The sequence below is a fragment of the Hemicordylus capensis genome, chromosome 4, assembly GCF_027244095.1.
Source record: "Hemicordylus capensis ecotype Gifberg chromosome 4, rHemCap1.1.pri, whole genome shotgun sequence".
In the NCBI taxonomy this organism is placed as follows: Eukaryota; Metazoa; Chordata; class Lepidosauria; order Squamata; family Cordylidae; genus Hemicordylus; species Hemicordylus capensis.
In genome coordinates, this window is record NC_069660.1 from 254,904,246 (window position 1) to 254,917,060 (window position 12,815).

General features: G+C 50.0%; 1 protein-coding gene across 1 annotated transcript in view; it reads left to right on the top strand.

Moving 5' to 3' along the window:
* The window catches only part of LOC128323221 (chloride channel protein C-like), a 129,174-nt gene that overhangs the window by 61,785 nt on the left and 54,574 nt on the right, over positions 1-12,815 (top strand). The window lies entirely within an intron of this gene.

Here is a 12,815-nt window from a genome sequence, read left to right on the forward strand (position 1 = left end):
TTCAGCCACAGCTGGGCATAATCCCCAGATTGGAAGAGGCATCAGATGTTGAGCAAGCTTCCATTAATAAGTTCCATGACCAATAGGAACTAAGATCTTCCTTTGTTGTTTTCCCCCTTGCTGTAGAGTTTATAGATTCATCTTCTCTTGTAAGTACTTATTTTCTGACGTATGGCTATTGTGTTCTGGACTGTGGATGATCAAGCAGTAATTACAATGTGACTTCTAGCTCTGCTGCAGCAGATCACTAGAAACATCCCCCCCTACCCCTTGTTAAAACTAGCTAACTGGAACACTCAGAGATGCTAGTTGCCAGGGAGTGCTTTTTAATGAGGGTAAGAGTACTTGAACACATCTACAACTTGGCAACTCTAACTGCTTTTAGAAGCTACTATACACTTCAGAGAGAAAATATCTTACAGCCTGCTTTTTAATGGGACAAGTTGAGCTAAGAGCTGAGTGAATCTGATGTCTGTTCTGCTAGCTTTTCATTAGCCCTGGCCAAGTTCTCTTACAGCAGAACCCTATGTATTTATTCCCAGCACAGGTCCCACTGAGTTTAATGGGACTTATACTTGGGTATATATGCGTATAAGATCACAGCCTTCATCTCTGGCTTTCTCTGCAAAATATGCCATATAAATCTGATTTGCGGAGCCAAGAATTCTGACAATGTTATTGTACATTGTTTTAAATAAAATCATGTTGAAAAGAGGTATTATATTAAATAGCTGAGATTATATTACATAGCAGAGATTTTGATACTGATATTTGCTCCTGTAAAATGCTGACTTAGATTTCTCAAAGCTGAAGAATGAGTTTATATATACCTTTTAAAAGCTGGAGTGAAATGAGTTGCACGTGGACACTTGCCAGCAAATGTCAGGAGTGGCCGTTCCATGAAGCACAGTGAGCCAATTGCCTCAGGTGGCAGATTATTGGAGTTCCAGCAAGGCAGCAAGATGCCCTCCTGCTCTTAAAAGGGAGCGGAGGGTATGCACTGGCTTGAGCCACCACTGCCAAATGTTTCTACAATGGGGTTGTGTAAAGACTGAGTATGTGAAGTGTGCTGAACAAACATGCAATGCATTATTTATGATAACGATGATGGGGATTAATAATAATCTCTTAGTTGGAAGCACTGTCCCTCGTTCCAGACCCCAGCTCTGTGAATGATCCTTATTCCAGGTTAGTAAATGTATCTGCTTCTTACTGAATTCCCTGGTGTGATATAGAATAGCATTGTATTTTCTGGAAAATGTTTCATAGTGTAGCTGCAAGCTGATACAAGATGATTATGAAGCAGATACAGGGGCGTAGCTAGGGGAGAGGGGGCCCATGTTCACCCCTCTCTCTGGCAGCCCCTTGGAGTGAGGGATATTAGGGTGGAGCTGGGGGCCCCTCAGGAGCTTGGGGGCCCAGGTTCTTTGAACCCATCTGCTCAATTATAGCTACACCCCTGAGCAGATACATTTACTTATCTGGAACAAGGATCATCTATGGGCTTGTGGTATGGAATGTGCTTCCAATTAGGGGGTGGGGGGCTGGAAAAACAGGAAGAAGAAATTAGTATGTTCAATATGCTTTGCTTACTTGATAATCCTTAGAAAACTCCATTATAGAAGTGTTTGGGATCTACATTTACATTTCAAGGTGTCAGATGTCCATGTGTAAATTTTCAAAGTGATTTGTCAACATGAACTTATTATCTTGTAGGCCAAATTTAAAATAGTAGCCTATTTAATATAAGAAGCTAAATGGCTCCTCCCCTGCCCACAATATTGTATTGTATTGTAGATGAGAGAGAGAGAGAGAGAGAGAGAGAGAGACAGGTGCCCACCCAGGCATATCTATATCAGAGCTGCAAGGGGAGAGCTGCATGGGGACCCAGAATGCCATTTTGCATAGTCAATCATGCTATGGCCTGTTTTCAGAGGAGTAGCTACAACTGAGCAAGGGGAAACAAATGTCTTTGGCTGCCAGCTGGGTGACAGCTTGCTCTTTGCTGTTCCCCATGGGTTTCTGTTCCCCGTCCTCACCTTTTGTCCTGGGGTCCACCCAAATTTGTGACACCCCTGCCTGTTACATAATCCTCTCCCACATATCCACTCATCCTCTCCCAAAAGGCCACTCCAACCAGCCACTGACCTCTTTCTGAGGCCCCAGAGAAACTTCCTTCCTTGTATCCACATCCAGCCCAGGCCCCTCTCGCCCCCTCCGTCATTTAGTTTGCTTTCTTGTTGCATCTTCCTGTCTCTAACATGGAAGTCCTCCTTTCTTAGTATCGGAGTGACAGAATACCAAAAGTCCAGCTGTTGCTGTAGCAAAAAACCTGCAAACGTGCTGCCCTTGGTGGCTTCCTGCCTGCCAGTCCCAGCAGTTGACATTTAAGCTTCTTTTTTTTGAAAAGCCTCACAAGCAAAAGTTGCTTCTGTACACAGTTTGCAGAAGGAAGCTCTTGGGAACAGCACATGGAATTAATAAACTTTGTTTCAGGCTTCTAGAGTGCTTATGCATCATCCATTCTTCAGCAGACCTTTATAGACAACATGCAGAGAGTGACTGCCTGCCTGCTGAGAGAGAAACAGAGGATCATTTCTACTGGCTGGAAAGAGACCTTTTTTTGGCTCATTTATCGGAGCTGCAACTTTTGGGTTACATTGATCCCCGTTCAGCTTTCAGATGTGGTTATTTGCAGGTGGAACACACAGTGAGTCTAGCCACTCGATGGGATATTCCACTAATTGGTTAAGGCTGCTTTAATATCTGGTCACCAGCTGACGAACAGAACAAATTACTGAGGTTTTCCACTTTAAAATGACCAAAGAAATCTAGCTGTGTTGGAAGAGATAAAAATGGGTCAGTCTGATCAGTTTATTTCTTTATAAATGCTTTATAAGGACTATACCAGGATACCTTCAGAATCACCTCTCCCCATATGAACCTGCCTGAGTTGGAGGCTCTGTTCTGGGCCCTGTTGTCCATAGAGATACAACAGGAGTACAAGAGAAGCAAAGCTTTTGTTGTGGTGTTACCTAGACTGTGGAACACCCTCTCAAACTCCGTCTTTGTTGCTTTTCCGTAGGCAGTTGACCTTATTTCATCAGAATTTTGAGCTACTTGATATTGTTATGATATAATATTTATTTCATACTTGCCAACATGTCCCTTTTTTCTCATTCAGGTGAATGGGAAAATAGGGACATGTCGGCAGCTATGGTAATGATGTTTTATGCATTCCATAGCTGACCATGTAGATGGGAGCTTTGAGTGTTCTATACAAGGAAGTAGGGCCTAAAAATATTGAAACATATTTTGTCTGTCTCCATCTATCTGTCTATTAGGCTTGGGTGGCCCGTTAAGGCTTTGGTGGCCAATTCAATCTGGAAGCGATTCAGCCCAATTTTTTTATCACCGAAGTTTTGATTCAGTTCTGACTAAAGCAATCCAGTCACTTCAGCTTCTCCTTCCACCCCAACCCCTGTAGGTACTCATCAGCACAGGGAGAATCAGGGTGGTGTTCTCTCTCTCTCTCTTTTCTCCAGAGTGCAGAGAGGGAGCATGGCAATGGCCACAACTCCAGAAAAGATCACAATTCTAAGACAATCCTGCTTTTGCGGGGGGTGGGTGGTTGCAGGGGAAATGTCATCTGGTTTTCATTTTAAAGATGAAGACAAAAATAGTAGAAGATACTGCTCTTTTGCCACACTCGGGGGGGGGGGGAAGGAGAGACTCTCTCTGTACCAGTTAGTACCAACAAGTGTTGGAGGCAGAGGAGCACCTGGGTATTTTTGATGCCTGGACCTGAGGCTGAAGGGCTTCGGAGCCCCACCCCCACCACTGTGAGACACCCCCTTAATTAATTATTTTTGTAATACCTCTAATCTGCTGCCCAGCCCCTGCTGCTATTTCCCCTTCGCCGCCGCTTGCCTGCTCCACTCCTCTCCACTTACCCTTAATGAGTCGCATCCAATGAGACACTCCATAACTCCTACTGCACAGGCACACACACGCAAAGAGAGGAGGCCAGTCTGCCGGTCTGAGGAGGCCGGTCTGCAGGCTGAAGGGCCCTGCCTGTGCCCACCGCTGCTGCTGCTGCTGGGGGGTGAGTGGAGTGGAGCAGGCGAGTGGTGGCAGCGAAGGGGAAATAGCGGTGGGGGCCTGGCAGCAGTGGTAGTGGGGCATCGAGGCTCAGGAGAGCCCCCGCCAGAGCACTTGGAGGCCCCCCAGGAAGCATGAGCTCACAGACCCTCACCCTGTGTTCCATGCCTAAATGTGCCAGTGGTTGGGGGAGTAGCTGTTAGAAAGTTTGGTGGCGGGGGGGATTCTTTATCTAAGCCAGCTGCAGCAAAATTGCACAGGTAAGGAGAGCACTGCTAATTAATATTGTCTGGACTCTGAAGACATGGAAATAAAGTTCTGTAAAGTAGTTTATTTAGGAACTCCATCAGAGAGCTAGATTAAGCTCACATGCCTAACTGCTAGCTTCATACAGGAAGTGGGGAAGGGAGAAGGAAGTCTCTCTCTCTCCAGTTTGTTTTCTGGACTACGAGATTTGCAATGGTTAATGCATTGCAAACAGTGGCGGAATAGTGCAACAGTTTCAGAACAAGAGTAAAGGGTTGTTTAATGCTTCGTTGTAAGGTGGTGGCCGTTCGTATTTTCCGTCCACTGCAACATATTTTCTAGGCAGGAGTGTCCATATTCTTATTGAAACACATTTATCTGCCCCTCCTCCTGCTCCATTTGGGCCAATGGAGTCGTGAGTGTGTGTGACATGACGACCTTAAAACAAAAAATTGGCTGCCTTGTGCTAATTTACCAGCAGGGGGAAGCACTGTTCCAAAACAAAACCGTTCGTTGTTGCATCCTTGCACAAGTGATTCCAGTAACATTAAAAAAAAAAATTAAATGGGAGAGTGAAAGGGAATCCTGTGGTGAGCCTGGAAGGGGGGAAGAGAGGAACTGGCGCACCTGGGTTGGTTCTCTCTTCCATGGCAGTGGTGGCCAATGGCCCCTCAGCTCCTGCACCAATGCTGCTGGGGGTGGCTGTAGCAGCAGCAGCAGCAGCCTCTGCCACTCCTCCTCAGTTGGTGCCCCAGGCAGAGCCTTGCTAGGGCTGGGGAGCCTTGCAGTGGCAGTGGAGCACTTTTTTCCTCTCCGCCGTCACCCTCACTGCTTCCCTTCTGCTGGGCCTTCTGCTGAGGAGGGAGGATGGTGGTGGTGAAATAAATACATAAATAGGAGGGAAGAGGTGGAGGGGAGGCAAGCGATCCTCCAGTGAGGACTGTGGGATTACACAGAAGTAAATGATTCATGATTCAGTTCAATGGACTTCCTTTTAAGTAAGTGACTATTTTCTTTCCCTGCCCTTTGCCTTGTAGTAAGCAAGTGGGATTGCACAGAAGTAAATGATTTCGTTCAATGGGTTTCCTCTCCAGTAAAAAGTGCATGAGAAAGGGTTGGATTCAGAAATCCCTGCTAACTTGGCAAAGAGGCACCTTTTAATGTGGTGATTTTCTTGATTAGCAGGGGGAGAGTAACTGGCCTTATCCACCCCCAGCACAGTACTTCCAGTGACTGTTGCTGGTATCTATCTTATGTTTCTTTTTAGATTGTGAGCCCTTTGGGGACAGGGTTCCATCATATTTGTTTATAATTTATCTGTGTAAACAGTCCTGAGCCATATTTGGGTGGTACAGAAATCGAATTACTACTACTACTACTACTAATACCCCAGTGAGGCACTACCATGGCATGGTTGTGGGGCTTGTGTGCTCTGAGGAAGGTGAGAGCTATGCCAGAGGTCCAACCATACTGGACAGGTCTCACCAGAGGAGCCAGACAAAGAGTGCCTCTCCCATCAACAATATGGTGAGACGTAACTTTAATAAATCTATACCGGATCGGTCGTCGCCCGGGTCAACAAGGACCGTGCCAGGTGCTGGAGTCCCTGGACATCTGGTGGCAAGTGGGCTACAGGACTCAGGATCTTCAGTTGAGCAACCAGGGCTGGAGACTGCAAGGTTACTGGAAGAAACGTCGCTTAACCGGAAAAATATACGAAAAATGCCAACAAGGCAATAATGATCTGCTATTACAAGTCTAGTCCAACTAGAAGAGGTTATTTAAAAAGAATGTACCAAATTTGGAAAGAGAAGCATCCAGATACAGAAGTAACAGAACAAAGGCTAGCAGACCAGAGAAGATTCATAATAAGAAATAAAGTATTCACAGAAGTTGAGCTGGAAGAACTGCAAAGAGCAACACAGGCTCAAGATATGGAAGAAGAATTACCACCAACTGAAGCAGTTGCTCAGGCACAGGTGGAGGATGTGTTGGAAATCAAGGATGCCACTGTTGCTGAACTGTTTCAAAATCAAAACCAGGCAACCTCCCCTTTGCCTTCACCTCAAAAACCCAAATGCCGTTTAACAGAAAAGCAACAAAAACTAAAGCAAAAAATAACTGAGCACATGAACCAAACAACCACCAGGGTTCGACTTCCCGCTCTAAAAACAGCTGCCAAAAAACAACTTGCTCAGGCATTAAAAGATGTCAATGCTGCACTTGCAGAAATAACAACCAATAACTTGCAAAAACCAAACCAACGAATGTACAGTGCAGCAACAATAACAATACAAGAGCTTGGATATAAGATCAGTGGACCTGTCAGAAAAGAAAGTAGTACATCACCTAATGGAAGATGAGATTAGAAAGTAAAATCTCCAGGCTTAGATCAGATGCTAGTAAATTGAAAGCTATGAAAGACAAGAAGCTGTAGAATGAAAACACCAAACAGTATCTGATCCAAAAATACCATCTAGATTCAAGCAGAATTAGAGAAGTCCTGGAAATAATAAAGCAGCAAATAACAGCAGTGTCAAAGAAGATTAGCAGATACGAAGCCAGAATTACACAACACAGGCAGAATCTCCAATTCCAGTCGAATCAGAGACGTTTGTCCCCAGACCCCGGCCCAAGAAGACACACAGACTTAGTATGGTTGAAAAGGGCCACAACTTTATTAATTATACACAAGGCATGGCAGTCTGGAACACCAGGTGATTAATCACCCTAAAGAACAGTGCGGGCCAATAGAAGCAGGTTAGAACTCTGAAGTCCCACCCAGCACCTACTGGGCAACACACCCTGGCTCGGGAATGGGCAGGCCCGCCCTACCCAATTCCTTCGAAGCCAACCCCCCCTTCTGTAAGAGAGGATCTGGATACCTCTAGGCCTTCACCCAACCCCGGACCGCTCAGCCCAAAGGTTGTTGAAGTCCTGAAGCAGGTTTCCTGGCAATCTATTCTCCCCGTGCCACACAGGCCACAAAGGAGCAATTGACCAGTCACCCTTTAACCTATCCAAGGGTGCTCACCAATGTTCTAATCCTCCAATTACCACCCTGCCCACACTGTTGCTGCCACACAGGGAGGTTAGCCCTGCTTGACCTGTCTGCCCCAAACCTCCAAATATTCAGCAAGCCCCTTTCGGATGTTACTCAAATATAAGTCGCAGCCCATTTCCGAAAGGTGAACGCCATCCGGGCGGAACATCTCCGAGAAACGAGTGGCCAGGCCTGGCTGAAACAAAACCTCACCACCTCTCGCCCTAACTAGCTTTCCAATTGCTGCCGACGCTTTACGCCGGGCTCTCTCGGTGCTGAGCACTGACTGAACGCCCCGCCAGACCCTGCGTTGTAACCAGTTAACCCATAAAATACGAACCCAGGGTATCCAGCCCTGTAGGACTGAAAAATCGGAAGAGGCTTGCTGAACTATGGAGAGGCCAGACCGCCTGCCTAAATCGTTCTCACCCAAATGAAGAATGATAACCTCGGGCTTGGGGAACCTAGCTAAATGTTCCCGAATAGCGGGGAGCAGCTGACTCCACAGCATACCCCACATCCCCAACCAATAAACAGAGGCCCTCTTTCCAAAGCCCAGCTGAGTGCCCCAATGGGAGGTGCTGGTCCGCTTGAAGGCCCAAAAGACCAAGGAATGACCACACACCAGGACCCGAACTGGAGCCGCTGCTCCCCCAGCACCTGTCAAAAGAAATAGCGCATAAGTGTCATGCACGCTATCTGCGTCTAGCGCACATAGCGCCTCACCGCCTTGGACTTCCATCGCCCAATCCTCTGGACAATGTCCTCACGCAAGCCCATGCGAGATGCAGTGGTCGCGGCCCCAATTCTGAAGGAGTGCAAAGTAAGCCCCTCCACCGAAATCCCAGCTGCAGTCAGGGCTCTGCGAATGATGACCAAAAATTGATACTGAGTAAGGGGAGCCTGGTCTTCGTGCATGAATAAACAACCCCCAGTTGAGGGGCCCATGGCTACGTAACGCCGCAAGGCAGTTACCGGGCAGAGCAGAGAGTCACTTGCTGCTGCCAGGCGAATAATATGTCCCCTGCCCCTCTGATCAGTTTTGCAACGGCGAAGCAACAAACGCGCTTCCTGTTCCTTAAAGGAGAGATCAGAAAAACGCAGGCAGTTGTCCCTAGGGGACCTCTTGCTTCTAGGCAATAACTCCCCTGGCCGGAAGGCGCCAAAAAAGGCAACCAATACTGCTGCTCGGAAGAGAAGGGCTTCCCAGGGGGTCGAGCAGCAACCTGGCAGCTGTCCCAGCAGGGCCGCCACCACCTCCAATGTAAATCGGCGTCTCGCATCCTTGATTGCTGGACACTCCCTGGCCCATCCCTCTAACATGTGTCTCACCCAAGGGTCGACGGAGTAATCCCGGACCCCCCTCACCTGGGCCTCGAAAGCCAAAGCAGCCAAGTACCCTCCCAGAGTAGACGGTGTGCGCCCCTCCCTATGGATGCACACCAGGAACTGCTGTAGATGACTAACCGGCACGGGCCAAACCTCTGCCAGGCCCTCAGCCCTCCGAAAAAAGGAAAAAGCCTCAATCTTGGATGCATAACTCGCCCTAGTGCTGGGAGCCAAAGAGGCCGCTATGGCGAGCTGGGCTTCTACTTCCCAAGATGCCACAGAAAGGCAGGCATGGGGTCCAGCCGCAGTGCAGAATCGGGTGCCAACTCCCTGAACCTGTCTACCTGAAAACGAGACAGGGCGTCAGCCATAGCGTTCTGGACTCCCGGCATGTGTCGGGACTGGAACAAGATGTTGGCCCGTAGGCACTGTAGCACAAAAGCCCGCACGAGCCTCATAACCCTGGGGGAGCGGGAAGTCTGCGTATTGATAACTTGAACAACAGCCTGGTTATCACACCAGAATCTAACCGACGAGTTGCACAACTCGTAGGCCCAGAAGTGCACTGCTACCACTATGGGAAAAAACTCAAGGAATGTCAGGTCCCTGGTGATCCCTTGGTAGACCCACTCTACTGGCCAGCGGGTGGCGCACCATCGGCCCCTAAAGTAAACCCCAAAACCAATCCCCCTGGCAGCGTCTGAATGGACTTGCAATTCCGCCTCAAGGAGCTGCTCGGTTCTTCAGAAGGCAACACCATTAAAGTCCAGTAGGAAGGATTCCCACACTGCCATATCAGCCCTGACTCCTTCAGAAATCCGCACCCTGTGATGGGGGGCCCTAAGACCTGCCATCAGATCACAGAGTCGTCTGAGGAAAGCACGCCCGGGAGCCACCACTCTACAAGCGAAGTTGAGGTGCCCGGCTACTACTTGCAGCTCCCTTAGTGTCGCCTTACGGGCCCGCCCCAAAGCCCTAACCCGATCCAGAAGGACCACCAGCTTTGCTTGAGGCAACCTCGAGCACCCGGCTACCGTATCCAATTCAATCCCCAAAAATGAGAGCCGTGTAACCGGCCCTTCTGTCTTGTCCTTGGCAAGAGGAACTCCCAGTTCCTTGGCAAGCTCCATAAAGGAGCGCAATAAATGCAGGCATTCCCCCGAATTGCCCCTGCCAACAAAAAGAAAATCATCTAAATAATGCGAGGTGGACCCCAAGCCAGCCTTCCGCCGCACTGCCCATTCAAGGAAAGTACTGAAGGCCTCGAAGGCCGCGCAAGAAATAGAACAGCCTATAGGGAGGGCCCAATCAAAATAGTACTTTCCTGCAAAGGCAAAACCCAGAAGCTCAAAGCCCTCTGGGTGAACAGGCAGCAGACGGAAGGCGGACTCAGTGTCACATATGGCCATGAGGGCCCCTACTCCCCGGTCCCTAACAATCCTAACCGCTTCATTGAAGGACTTATACCGCACCTAACAAAGGATGTCGGGTATACCGTCATTAACAGAGGACCCCCTGGGGTGCGAAAGATGGTGAATTAAGTGAAATTCGCCTGGGGCCTTCTTAGGTACCACCCCTAACGGAGAAACACATAAACATGGAAAGGGAGGGCTGTCAAAAGGGCCCAAAACCCTTCCTGCCGCAACTTCTTTCTCAATTTTTAAAATTACAACAGCCTCATGTCCAATTATGGACCTAAGGTTGCGGGACATAATTGGCTCCCTCCGTGAAGAAGACGGGATTCGAAACCCGTCTCTGAAACCCTGTAACAAATAGGCGGAAGCGGACCTGTCAGGGTACTCCACCAACAGGCGCCTAAGTACCTCCAGCCTGATGGGACTGGGCCCCTTTTCCCGCAGGAGGCGGAGGAGGCCCCCCCTTTTTATTGCCCCCTGGGTGGAACCTAGCTCTGGAACTCCCCAGCCTGGCCCTTGGGCAGGTGGAACTCGGATGCTTAGCCCCACAGAGCCCGCACAAATGCTTGAAGTGGCAGGGGGTCCTGGAGCACTCACCCCCATTATTGAATTCCCAACAGACCATGTGGGGTTGAACCCACTTTTGGCCCGCCGCAGAGGCCGCCAAGGCCCTTTGTGGCCTGGAGAGCATATGCCCACTGTCGGACCGGTCCCCTTCGATGGGACGAGCCGGGGACATGGTCACCAGCCAAAGCTCCGGTAGCGGGGCGTCCCATGGCAGAGTGGGGTCCAGTGCAGCCCGCATGCGAAAACTTTCGTCATAGCGGATCCAGGAGGAGCCCGCAAAGTCAGAAACCGCCCTATGGATGATATCCATGTACTTCAAAAGCGCTGGGCCTCTAGCTGGTTGAGCCTGCACTATTACCCCCATATAGATGGTAAAACCTGACAACCAATTGTCCAGGTCTTCTCAACGGGCTTGTGTTTAGTCGCCTCGTGTTCCTTGCAAGATTTGCCCTCCTTATGCTTGACCTCGGGCTCACGAAACAAAAAGCTGAATATGTCAACATATTCACCTCTGAGTATTTTTTCTTTGGTCATCGGTAGCAAGTAGTCGCCTAAAGGCAGCCCCATGCTCCTGTAGGGTGCGTGTCGAGTAGAGGGCAAAATCCCCATAGGGTAAAAACCCCCTAGTTACCCAGTGCCTAAGGTTGTAAGAGGCGCGGCCCCTGTGCATGCTGTAAGGGGGACTTGGGCAGGCCTATTGCCCAACCAAACCTGCTCCGCAGTCCCTTTAGGACCCGCTGTAACCCCAGGAAAATCCAGGTCTAAGCCCCAACTCCAAGGTTGTGTGTATGGGGACCAGTAAGGAGCTGATCCCCAGCCGCCCATGGCAGGCATCGGCCAGGGAACAGAAGGCCACTGGAAGGTGCCGCCAGGAGGTGTTGGTGCTGCAGGCTCACCCGGCGCCATTGGGGTGGCGGGATCCTCCGGAAACTGATCCACTGGTAGCACAGGAGGAGGATCCACTGGTGAAGGAACAGCATCCCCCGGCAATGGGGGCAGCACTGGATCTACCGGTTCTGAAGGAGGAAGCGAACCACAGGGCCCCCCGCCCTTTTCCAATGCTTCTAGCCTGCGGGAAAGAGATGTTATTAACTGGCTCCGTGCAGCCCCGCGCATCCTGCGGGGAACCTTGGGAGGAGGAACCCCCCCCCCCCGCCAGATGGGCCAGCCCCTTTGTCCTAAGGGACCACCCTGGCTTTCTCCATTGTCTCCATCCTACTGACCAGGCCCTTGATCAGCACCATTTCTTCATTCTCCTCATCAGAAGAAGGCGGCGGAGGAGGAGGCCTCTTGGGTTGCCTGATGGGCCTCCCCCCTTTTTTCTCTTTAGCCTTCCTGGGCATTCTATACAGCCTAAGCCTTGCAACAGAAAGCCTGCACAGTATGAATAAATGTGAAAAATTGTATAATTGGAAGGGAAAACAGCACACCAGCCCCTTAGAGGAGCAGATGTATCCCCTGAAAACACTGAAAGGAGCAGCCAAGCAGTATAAATAAATGTGAAAAATTGTATAATTGGAAGGGAAAACAGCACACCAGCCCCTTAGAGGAGCAGATGTATCCCCTGAAAACACTGAAAGGAGCAGCCAAGCAGCCTAAAACACTGAAAGGAGCAGCCAAGCAGCCTAAAATCAGGCCAAAAGATCCCTAAAACCTAGGCCGCTCTCGCCTCCCAACCAAAAGGAGAACCCCACGTGGCACCAACTGCCCCCCAATATCCTGGAGGATCCCACGTGGCGCTACCAGTCTCCTAAAATCCCCCTCCACCGCCCAGCTAAGGCCACCCACCCGCAGGTGAAAGATGCAATTAATGGGGGTTGGGGGGTCGACAAACCAGGGGGGCTAAAGCCCTCATGTTTCAGGCCCCCGATAAGGCCCAATCCGCCGCCGCCGCCTCTCCGAGTAGGCCCATGTGGCCACCGCATCCACCAAGAAGGCCGCCGCCTCCACAAAGTAGGCCTGCGTCAGAGGCCCATGTAGCCGCCGCCTCTTCTAGGCCCGTGCCAGCCCACGCCGCTTCGCGGCCCATATTAGGCCGCTGCGCTGTCTGAAGTAGGCCCGCCGTGAAGGCCTGGGCGTCGCCGCCGTGTCCAGCGCCGGGCCTTCCCGGCCTT